This window comes from Balaenoptera acutorostrata, chromosome X (assembly GCF_949987535.1).
Source record: "Balaenoptera acutorostrata chromosome X, mBalAcu1.1, whole genome shotgun sequence".
NCBI classification, from domain to species: Eukaryota; Metazoa; Chordata; class Mammalia; order Artiodactyla; family Balaenopteridae; genus Balaenoptera; species Balaenoptera acutorostrata.
Window position 1 is genome coordinate 13,618,091 of NC_080085.1, and position 12,668 is coordinate 13,630,758.

Consider the following 12,668-nt stretch of genomic DNA (forward strand, 5'->3'; position numbering starts at 1 on the left):
TGAATATTACTTTCAAATATTCAAATAAAAGACATAAAATGCTGAACATAAATGCAGTCAAGTTCTGATATCTATACTCATGGCAAAGAAAAGGTGACATGAATAAATGGAAAGTTAGAACATGTTTCTGGAAGGGAAGACAAGTGTCAATTCTTCTAAAAATAAAATACAAACGCCATTCCAATCAGCATGAAAATCAGAATTTTTTAAAGGGTAAAATGATTTTAAAGCTTATATAGAAGAATAAATGTAACAAAATAAAACCAAGGAAAAATAAAAGAAAAATTCTGAGGGGAGTAATTTATCTTCCCAGATACTAAGACTTACTGTAAAACCTGCTGTATAGTATCTGCATAGGAAGAGACAAATTCATGGTACAACAAAGAATGCAGAATTCAGAAACAGATTCAAGTAAATACAAAAACTTAATTTACAAGGGTGGTATTTCAATTTATTTTTAAATGAGTTGTATTACATTAAATGGTTTTCCATCTGAAAATAAACACCATAGCTCTACCTCCTACTAAATTTTTTTAAATTCCAGATGAAGATTACAGTTTTAAGTGTAAAAATAAAACAATAAAAATATTAGAAGAAAAGTTAAGACAGTAAATGGATAACCTTAGAATGTGTCATCCCTAAGCAAGACTCTAGTCCCAATAAAAGCTACATTACATCTTACCTGGATTACAGCAATAAACTCTTAACTACTCTGTTTGCATTCACTCAAGTTCCTCTATAATACATTCCCCAAGCAGGGTGATCTTTGGAAAACAAAATCTGTACAGCTGGACATGGTTGGACTTCTTGTAGCTATGTCCTCCTTTTTCATCCTTAAAGTTGTTTATATGTGCTTTTTCTCTTTTTTTGTTTTCTTGACTCAACTTTTGGTCTTTGTTGAGTTTTTTAAATTGTGTCTGTTTTCTATTCCACTTATTGTTATTATTTATTTCTTTATCCTTTTTTTAGAAAAGGTTTTATTGCTATATTTGGACATGACACATATTTATAAGCTTTTCTTCTTTTCCAATGTAAACATTCAAGACTATAAATTTCCCTTACAGTACCACTTAACCTGCAAGTTTTGATATGCAGTATTGTCATTATTAAATTTCCATCATGATTTCTTTTCTTACTCATGATCATTTAGACATGTTTGTTAATTTCCAAACATATGGCATTTTCAAGATAGTTCTTTTTTTTTTTTTTAATATTTATTTATTTGGCTGCGCCAGGTCTTAGTTGCGGCACATGGGATCTTTAGTTGTGGCACGCAGGATCTTTTACAGTTGCAGCATGTGGCATCTTTAGTTGCAGCATGCAGAGTCTTAGTTGCAGCATACAAGCGTGATCTAGTTCCCTGACCAGGGGTCAAACCCAGGCCCCCTGCATTGGGAGCTCAGAGTCTTAACCACTGGACCACCAGGGAAGTCCCCTCAAGATAGTTCTTACTGAAGTGTTACATAAGCACCAGAAGTACAGAAATCATAAGTACACACTTCAGTGAACTTCCACAAAATGAATTTACCCATGTACTCATTCTCAGAACAAGATAAAGAATATTATTAGTCCTGGATGCCCCTAGTATGTCTACTCCAAGTCATCACCTTCCCCAAAGGTAACTAATCATCCTTACTTCTATTACCATCAGTTAGTTCTGTCCACTGGGGGATTTTATATATATATAAAAAAATACAGAACGTTCTTTTTTGTATCTAGTATCTTTCATTCTTCCCCATAGTTGTGAGATTCATCCATTTTGTTGCAAGTATATACAACTTTTGATGGACATTTGGGCTATTTTCAGTGTTTGATTCTGATGAATAATGCTATTACTGACATTCCGTAGAAACTTCTTTTGGGAATGGAATTGTGTGTTATAGCTATGCCTATGTTCAGCTTTAGTAGATACTACCAATTTTCCAGTGTGGTTGTACTGAGATACATGACCACCAGTAGAGAATAAGAGTTTTTGGTACTCCACATCATTGCCAACACTTAGCACGATCAGTTTTCCTAGTGCTAGGATTTGGGGAGTACAGATGTGGCTTCTCATTGTGTCTTAAATGTGCATTTCCCTGAAAAACTAATGAGCTAAGCACCTTTTCATATGTTTATTGGCAACTTGGAAATCCTTTTTTATGAAGTACCTGTTCAAGTCTTTTGTCCATTTTTAAAAGTTGAGATGTCTGTATTTCTCTCACTGATAAACTGAATATCAGTCCTTTGTTCAATATATGTGTTGAAAATTTTCTTCTTATATTATGTGTCTTGCCTTTTCACTCTATTAATGATATGTTTTCATGATTAAAGGTGTTTAGATATGGAGCAACAAAACTAATACACTGGCAATGGGGAGTGAATATTAGAACAACAACTTTGGAATATAATATGGTATTACCTTGTAAAGTTGAAGATAATCGCCATCATCCAGTTTCTTTTCTCCCAGGTATCTGTCCTAGAGAATCTCTGGCACAAATGCACACAGAAATTGGATAGCAATACTATAAAAAGGTAAAAATGACAAATGTCCATTGACAGCAAAATAAACAAATTCTAGTATATACACACAATGGAACAATATACAGCATCAAAAATTAAATAATATACATCTACTTGGATGAATCACAAAATTATAATGTTAAGTATAAAAATCGATTCTCAGAAGTCTACATGCAAACTACACGAATACATTTGAAACTACATAAATGCCCAAATCATACAAAGTTTGACAATATATTGTTTAGAAATACATATATATTCAGAAATATTATAATGAAATTATTATCACAAAGGAATGATAATACAGTTTAAAATAATGGTTAGCCTTCATTCAATGGAACTGGGAAGGCACCCACAGCAGTCCTGAAGTTTTGGCAATGTTCTAGTTCTTAAGCAGGATGAGGGGATACAGAGGAGTTTCATTCATTAATATATTTATATTATATAAGTGTAACATCTATGTAAGACTATTTCATAGTAAAAGGCTTTTAATATTATGCAGCCATCAAAGCGATATTTTTGGAAGAGTTTGAAATATCATGGAAATTACCAAGAGCACCATATATGCTTTTGTATGCATAGCATATCTCTGGGAGGCTATATAAGAAAGTGGTAACAATAGTCGTTTTAGATACATTATATGGAAAGGCTCCATTAGCCCCTCTAGACCCACTTTTCATCATTCTCCATCCTGCTCTGTATCCCAGACTCTTTAAAGACTGCCTCCACTGGCTCCCTTGTTCTAGAACTTCCAGGCGAGTTCAACCAATTGGAGGCACCAGGGAGAAGGGTGAGATTTAAGTATTTATTCCTCAGCTCCTTCCCTGCCTATTGGCCAGGATGTCTATATGTCTCTCTAAGAAAGGCCACAGCACCAGTTGCCTTGCCCTTTGTATTAGTCAGCGTTCTCCAGAGAAACAGAGCCAATAGGATGTGTGTGTGTACGTGTGTGTGACAATGAGAGAGACGAAGAGAGATTTATTATAAGGAATTGGCTCACATGATTATGGGGCTGAGAAGTCCCAAGATTTGCAGGGTGAGTTGGCAAGCTGGAGACCCAGAAGAGTTCCAGTCTGAGTCTGAAGGCCTGAGAACAAGGAGAGCCAATGAAGTAAGTTCCAGTCCAAAAGCCAATAGGCTCAAGACCCAGGAAGAGCTGATGTGTTAGGCCGAGTCCAAGGCCAGAAAAGACTTGTCCCAGCTCAGCAGTCAAACGGGAGGAGTTCCCTCCCTCAAGAGGAGTTCCCTCTTACTCAGCCCCTTTATTCTACTCAGGTCTTCAACCGATTGGATGACGCCCACCCGCATCAGGGAGGCCAAATGTCTGGCTATCCCATGGCCCAGTCACTCTCTCCTATACCTGTAGCTGCTCTCTGGGTCTCCTCCCTCTTGCTCATTCAAGTCTAGAATGTTACTTCACTGAATCTTGTTTTCCTTAACCCATGCTATTGTAAATAGTCCCTCAATTATCCTATTTGAATATACCATCTGTCTCCTGCTGGGCCCCTGACTGATACTCGTATTTTTAAATATTACTAGCTGTGGTTAAAATTCCTAACATATAATAGATTCTGTGAGCTTATTGGTAAAGAGGCTTTTCAAACACATTGCAATCATAGGCCAGCTGAGTGGTTCAGAAGGCCTTTGACGCCCAGTCTCTCTCTCCCTGGCCTTCCACTCTGAATTTCCAAGTGAAACCAAGGGCCAGAAGAAACCTCAAATGCTAACACCTCGACAGCACTTACTGTCCATGGTATCTGACCCAGGATCTTTCAACTACGGTCTGGCCTTATCTCCTCCTCCAGGACACAGCTGGCCACTGACAAGCAGTCCAATGTGAGATTTAAAATTCAAAATGTGAAACACAGAATAATGAAGCCATCTGGTTCATATTATGTTGTCCAACAATTATAAGTAATGTGAGCTATAAATACAACAAGCAAAAGGAAGCAAACAAGAGACCATTAATCAATACAGACAATTTGCATGAGATATGATGACACAAGTGTATTTACACAAACACAGAAAATCCTTTTTCAGGAGAACCTTTACAAATGGTGCACTAAAGCAGGTCTAGATTGAAAAATATGACCTGCTAATGCCCTTCAGTCATATAACTTCTCTGAAGTCAACAAAATCTGCATGGGAATTTCACACAGAGAACCTTGATGTTGACATTTAATAACCCACAGAGTTATATATGAAAGGTAACAGGACCAGTCTTGGTTCAGAAGACAGAATAACTTAAGAGTTACATCATAAGGACAACTTAGTGGCCGTCACTCGAAGAAATTAGTAACACTTGTCATCAGCCCCACTCATAAAACCTGTAGGAACTTGAGTGAGAAAATAACCACAATAGTTTGGACTTGGATCTGTATAGCCAACAGTCTCCTCATGTCTCTGACGATCCCGTACTCAGCTCAAATTCAATATATCTAAAACTGAACAAATGCTCCTCCCTTCCCAATCTGGAACTTCTCTTATACCCTAGGCTTCTAACATGAGCAACCGAACAGATAACACCGTAATCTGTGGAGAGAGAAAACACATTGAAATCACATAGTTGATTTCTCAAAAGAAGAGGAAGTGTAGGAGAATGGATTATTTGTTCTCAATTCTTCCTTCCTTCCCTTCCTTTACCAGGGTTTACTGTGGGCAGAGAATAAGTCCCAACCCTCGCTGATTTAGCCAATGGCATTAAAGCAGAGGCTTTAGTTGTGCTCGCAGGGTTTGGCTTGGCCTCTTTTGCACTTCTGCCACTGGCCATGAGAACAGGCCTTGAGCAGCCGCTGGGGATGTATGGAGCAGACCAGAAACCAACCTGCAGCCAGAAGCCAAGTGCTGCAAAGCCACAACTACTTGCAGACCCATGAGTAAGAAATAAGTGCTTGTTTTTGTGAGCCATTGAGATTTGGGGGTGTTAGTTGTTATGTAGCATTATCACAGCAGAAACCTGACTACAGGTTTCTTCACTGGGAAGACAAAATAACAAGTGTATATACCACAGTCTATCATTGGTAGTTTATTGTGCGTATACACACACACACACACACACGCCTTTATTCCTATGCATATTTTTAAAATGCTACCACCTACTACAGCTAATCCAAATACAACCAAAAATGAACTGACCCCCTTCCCAATATGAGGCAACTCAAAATCACAGTCTCCCCATCCAGCTTCCAAGTCAAGTATCACTTGGTGATGTCCATGACTCAAGCAGGATGAGATGTGATGTCTCATGGTCTTGCAACTTGTGGCCTGAATGATATCCGTTATACAACACGAGCAGGGAGGGACCAAAAATGTTCAATAAAAAGGAAAAAAGAAAAGCAACATGTCAAGCATGGACATGATCCTCCTGGAACGTCCTTAGTGTCTACTTGTCAATTCGCCTCCCTGGCAGTGGAGAGAGGTCCTTGATCAACTCAGGTTGTGTCCTCTGGATTTCCTTCACCCAGTGTCTTCCAAGGCCCCACCTGAGCGAAGTGGTGGGAGGGTTCACCTGCCGCTCACAGCACCATCTTAGCAGACTGCTTCCTAAGGGAGCATGACCGACAGACGCTTGGTATGTCGGATCATCAGACAGGGTACATGCTTTCTTAATGATGCTGTACAACAAAGCTTAGTGCTTTCTTGAAGCACCTTGAGAAAGGCAGAAAAGTAGCCCACCCTGGGAAACATCCAGACATTTTACAGGTAAGGTGCACAGTCCCAGGAAAAAAATGAAGCACAGTCTGATCAGCAGTTTTGCTGCCCTTTATTATAAAAAAGAGGGCAGGCTCTGCCATTCTCAATCAGTTTCACATTCTAGGGTCTGTTCCTTGCAAAAATCCCTGCTGTATGAACAAATTTATGACTTAGTTTTCTTTTGGTTGTAAGCAAACAGAAACCAATGCTGGCAATAAGCACAAAGTGAGGGTGTGGGCTGTGGGAGAGTTCATCGGAAGGACACACACTCAAAAGCAAGCTGAACAACCGAGCTGTGGAAGGCAGAAACCAGGGCCTCAGCAACCAGAGTCCACGGACCTTTTGTTCAGGCCTGTGGGAACAGCAAGGTCACAGGGAGTGCCCAACCTAAACATGTCTCCTGGATCTCAAGGAACAGCCACTTTTGGAGCTGATGAAAATGTTCTAAAATGGATCATGGTGATGGTTGCACAATATTGTGAGTATACTAAAAAGCAATGAATGCTTTTTAAGTGGGTAAATTGTATGATGTGTGAATTATATCTCAATAAAGCTAGTATAGATATAGATAGATTTTTTTTTAAGTCAGGAAATCAGAGAAACAAAAACAAAGATTAAGAAGAGGCAATGCACAAAGCTGGAAGTCAGAATGCTAACATCACCAGCAACCAGAGAAATGTCAAAACAACAAGATACCACTTTGCACCCATCAGACAGAGAAAAATTAGAAAGGTGGGCAATACTTAGCAGGTGGGGGTGGGGGACCTGGCCCATGCCTGACCTGCTGATGGAAATGCGGACAGGCTGCTGCAGCCACTTTTCAGAAAAGCAACCTGGCTGGCTCTGGCTCAGTTAAGTGTGCCCGTTTCCTATGGCCCAGCAATTCTGCTCCTGGATCTGTGTACTCCAGAGAAACTCGCAGATAGCTCCACTAGGGCACAAGTTCAAAGATAACCTTTGCAGCACTGTTTGTGGTAGCAGGAAAGTGGATGCAACTCAAGAAATACATAAGGAAACGTAATGAATGCAGACTGAGGAATACTACGCAGCAACCCAAAGCAACGAACTAAACCTACAAATGGCAGTGGGGATAGACTTTAAAATCATGGTGCTGAAAGATAGCAGTAAAAAAATAGAATAAGAATTGTAGCACAATGCCATTTATAGAAATGAGATATAAACACATGCATAAAACAACACTGTCAATGTTTCAGGGATTTGTACCTTTTCAAGAACATGGTGGGGAGAGGGGATACCAAAAATATATATATATATCAGGGGCCTTGAACTGACCACGGAGGATAGCGAGCCATGAATGGAGATTCATGATGAACTAAGCTCTCTGTCAGAGATCTTTTTTAATTAAATAAACAAAAGTCAAATGTTTCACTGACTCGTTCCAGATGACTCTTTAAAAATAAAAGAAATGGGGCTTCCCTGGTGGCGCAGTGGTTGAGAATCTGCCTGCCAATGCAGGGGACACAGGTTCGAGCCCTGGTCTGGGAAGATCCCACATGCCATGGAGCAACTAGGACCGTGAGCCACAACTACTGAGCCTGCGCGTCTGGAGCCTGTGCTCCGCAACGGGAGAGGCCGCGATGGTGAGAGGCCCACGCACCGCGATGAAGAGTGGCCCCCGCTTGCCACAACTAGAGAGAGCCCTTGCACGGAAACGAAGACCCAACACAGCCATAAAAATTAATTAATTAATTAATTAATTAAAAAAAATACAGACGTGCAAAGCCACCTGAATGTGCAACCTTTCTAGCTCATTGTACTTTAAAATAAATAAATAAATAAATAAATAAATAAATAAATAAATAAATAAAAATAAAAGAAATTAGAACAAGGAAAAAATTCACCTATATTTCCCATCACCCAAAGATAACCATTGTTAGTATTCCCAATGTTTTCTCAAAGAATTGCTTCTTTTAAAGTGATTTCATACAGCTATTTTACATATTAACAATTTATACTTTTCCTACTTTTCATGGAGCTCTATTACACATAAGCGATTTATAATTTTACCACTTTGATTACTATCATAAAATAGGATTTCCAAAGATTAAATAAGGTATGGCAAAGGTGCTTTACAAGTTTTCAACAGCCAGATTTGCTCCCTTGCATAATAAGGTCACTATTAGGTATGTCTCTTAGGGGAAGAAAGAGGTATCTTACAAAAAAAAAAAAAGACATTTTCAGTTACATGATGAGTATATGCCACCATATTTACCTACTTTGCTATTTTCTTTGCACATCAAATGACTTAGAGCTAAAGAAAACCTCAGGTGTGGACAATAAATAAATTATCTTGATTTGGTTGCCAATTTGTAGGCACTCCACATTTTCTCACAGCTGTGGAATCCCAGCAAAGGGGGTTTTGCCTTCACAATAAACTTTATTTCTGGGGTTTAAATTCTAAGTGATGTAACCCCTGAAGTACTATCGTAGCCGCCTTGCTGACTTTCTATGAGTGGCGTAAGAGTGAAGTTGCAATCAAGGAGTCAAAGAAAATAAGACAAAACAAAATAAACAGACCTCAAGAGTTTCCCTGACTTGTACTGTATTTCCATTTGGTATTCTAGGCAACATGTTACTTTTCCTTTGATGCTCTTTCTGAATGCTTTCTGCCTGGGACCAGAACTGAGATTAAACTGGGCTTTTCTATAAGACCAGAAACATATCAAGAGCAAGTAACTGCCATTCCCAAACTAGCCAATCCATATTGTATGGCTCCCAATTAAACACAGAGAAAATGGATGTAGGAAAATGCTACCACACCCTGATTGAGAGGTAGTTTGCCAGGGCTGCCACCTTGGCCAGGCCCTTTACCCTTGTCTAGACCAGCGGTATTCTGTGTGAGAATTCAGCCCCATTTCTCTTACATAGAAAAGTAGTACTTCTCCATGAAGGGGTTTTGGCTCTTTGGTGAATCCCAACTTTGCATGATACGAACTGGAAGTTCAGGTTAGTCTTGACCTCAATTTCCTCTGACTCATAAAGGTGGAAGTAACATTATACATACATTTTTACTAAGGATTATTCTGGACACCAAGCTTCTTGTTTCTGTGTGGCCAGCCAAAGAGTCTGGCATACCACAGAGAACCACTGCTGAGCACTGGAAATGTGGCCAGTCTACACTGAAACATGCTGTCGAGATCAACAGACCCAGAGTATATGCTAAATTTGAAACAAATGCCCAATAAACATAACTCTCACTTCTAAATTAAGAAAGACATCATTTATGCAGCCACTTGAAAGATTTTCTAGTCCACAATCATAGTTTTCCTTTATTAACTGCCATTTTAAAACTTTGATTGGGTCATTAGCATTAGGGGCTCCCTTCCCTCAACAGGCTTCCTAGCTTGTTTTCATTCTGTTTTAGATTAGGAAAGAATTGTACTAAGATGCAATTATTTATTATCAAGCTAGAAACAGACAGGAATCATGAGAGCCATGGAAAGGGATTCTAGTGCAATTTACAAATTTAATAAATTTCCAACTGCAGAGTATGACTGCATTTCCAAATGTTCATCATTCAACAGCTGAAAGCCCCATTATTGTTACTATAAAACCCCTTCACAAAACATGTCACAATCCCATAAATCTACCCAACTCTACCCTAGGTTGGAGGAAATCATCCTTGTGCATGTTCACATGTGTGTACAGCTTCTCTCAGTAAAGCAGAAAGCCTCACGTACATGTCATCACCTCCCAAGTAATATGCCATGACATGATTCTATCCCTCCATTAAAGAACTCTTGAAAGACTCAGATGTTACTCACGTGTAAATGTCTTCCTATCTGCCCTAACATCAGACTGAATTTTCTGAACATAGGGCTTGAAGTCTACTGTCTAGCACCCTACTGGCAAAGTTGACTCAAAAAAATGTTTGATGAATTGAATTATCCATGTGTCTCAAACTTTCTTTCTTAAGAATTCCATTTTCTTCAGTCCTAATGTTTAGAAGGGCCAAATCTGCTGATCAACAGTAGCTTCCACCCGAAGCTTTGACAGGGGGTCTGGCTATTTTCTAAACTATACCCAAATCAAGGGCAAAATGTAGAAGTACAACACTGGCAATCAGTAGATTTTGCTGTAAATGTTTATTTTCCTTTGAATGCAGAAAATACTCATTACTTGCAAGTGTTATTAAGAAGAACCTGCCAAGTAAATTTCCCCTACTATGGTTCTGGGTAGAGAGTGGAAAACGCTAGAAAAGCAAAACCAACTAACCTGGGACTTCCCTGGTGGTCCAGTGGGTAAGACTCTGTCCTAACAATGCAGGGGGCCCAGGTTCGATCCCTGGTCGGGGAACTAGATTCCACCTGCCGCAACTAAAAGAGTCTCACATGCCGCAACTAAGATCCAGCGCAGCCAAAATAAATAAATATTTAAAAAAGAACAACAAGAACTAACCTGCATTTTTCCTCTCTGTAAGAATACTATTCAGTATCTGGAGACTTCTAAGGAAGAGAGAAGCAAGCACTTTCTCAAAAAACGGAGGCAGGGGTAGGACTCGGGTACCTGGGGAGCCACCAGAATAAACCAGCCAGATGACCAACTGCCAAACCGAATAGCAAGCCTCACACGTGGCTATACTATACTGGTTTCACCCCAAACACAAAAATATGCATAACTAAATAGGAGATGCTTTATGATTTTAATATGTATACTTGTGCTCTCTGAATTATACCCAGGGATTCCACCATGAGCAAGTGGTGAATGTGCACGTCCCCTTTATACAGCATCTAGAGCTGTGCTGTCCAGTACCAAAGCAACTCCTACACGTGGCTATTGAGCACTTGAAATGTGCCTAGTCTGAATTAAGATGTGCTTGTAAATGTAAAATCCACACCAAACTTCAAAGACTTCATATAACAAAAAAATAAAATATCTCATTAACAATTTTATATTGACTACATGTTGAAATTATATTTTACTTATATATTCTACTAAAATATATTACTAAAATTAATTTCACCTGTTCCTTTTCACTTTTTAATATGGCTACTAGAAATTTTCAAACATGGCTCACATTTTTTGGGCAGCACTGGCTAATATTTGCTTTATATATTTATGTGCTCCTATGTTGGGTTCATATATATTTACAATTATTATATCTTCTTGCTGGATTTATCCATTTATCATTATAAAATGTCTTTCTTTTAAAGTCTATTTTGTCTGATAGAAGTATTGCTACTCCAGCTTTCTTTTCATTTCCATGGAATACTTTTTTGCAACCCCTCACTTTCAGTCTGTGTGTGTCTTTAGATCTGAAGTGGGTCCCCTGTAGGCAGGATATATGGATCTTGTTTTTGTATCCTTTCAGCCAGTCTATGTCTTTTGATTGGAGCACTTAGTCCATTTACATTTAAAGTAATTATTGATAGGTATGTACTTATTGCCATTTTGTTCATTATTTTCTGGTTGTTTCTGTAGTTCTTCTTTGTTCCTTCCTTCTTTTGTGCTCTTTCTTTGTAATTTGATGACTACCTTTAGTTTCATGTTTGGATTCCTTTCTGTTTTTGTGTGTGTATTATAGGTTTTTGATTTCTGGTTACCATAACATTCATATATAACAACACACACACACACACACACCGTTATTTTCAGTTGACAATTTCTTAAGTTCAAACACATTCTAACAACTCTACATTTTTACTCCCCCCATGCACCTCTAATGTTTTTGACATCATATTTTATATCTTTTTGTTTTGTGTATCCCTTAACTACTTATTGTGGATATAGATGATTTTACTACTTTTGTCTTTTAACCTTCCTACTAGATTTATAAGTGCTTGATTAACTACCTTTACTGAATGTTTGCCTATACCAATGAGATTTTTCCTTTCATAAGTTTCATATTTCTAGTGTGGTCTTTTCTGCTTAGAGAAGTCCCTTTAACATTTCTTGTGAAGCTGCTTTAGTGGTGCTGAAGTCTTTTAGCTTTTGCTTGTCTGTGAAACTCTATCTCTCCTTCAAATCTGAATGATAGCCTTGACAGGTATTCCTGATTGTAGATTTTTTTCTTTCATCACTTTGAATATATCATGCCACTCCCTTCTGGCCTGCAGAGTTTCTGCTGAAAAGTCAGCTGACAGTCTTATGGGAGTTCCCTTGTACATAACTAGTTGCTTTTTACTTGCTGCTTTTAAGATTCTCCATCTTTAATTTTTGCCATTTTAGTTACCAAGTGTCTTGGTGTGGACCTCTTGGGTTCATCTTGTTTGGAACCCTCTGTGCTTCCTGAACCTGGATATCTGTTTCCTTTCCCAGATTAGGGAAGTTTTCAGTCTTGGCAGTATTTATAATACAAAGATGCATTTACTCAACTCCTACTCATGCATCAGGATTTGGTTCAAGCACTGTAGTAGGCCACTCCTCAGCTAGACCACATCTTATAGGTTTTTCCATATTCTCTGCTGCATCAGTTCAGGATGGGCCCACAGCATGTACACAATATCTGTGAC

At 38.7% G+C, this 12,668-nt stretch overlaps 1 non-coding gene across 1 annotated transcript; it reads left to right on the forward strand.

The window, feature by feature from the left end:
* The first annotated feature begins 10,439 nt into the window (after positions 1-10,439).
* TRNAV-AAC (transfer RNA valine (anticodon AAC)) lies at positions 10,440-10,512 on the forward strand. The gene has a single exon. It is a non-coding gene; the product is annotated as a tRNA-Val (tRNA).
* Positions 10,513-12,668: the final 2,156 nt, after the last annotated feature.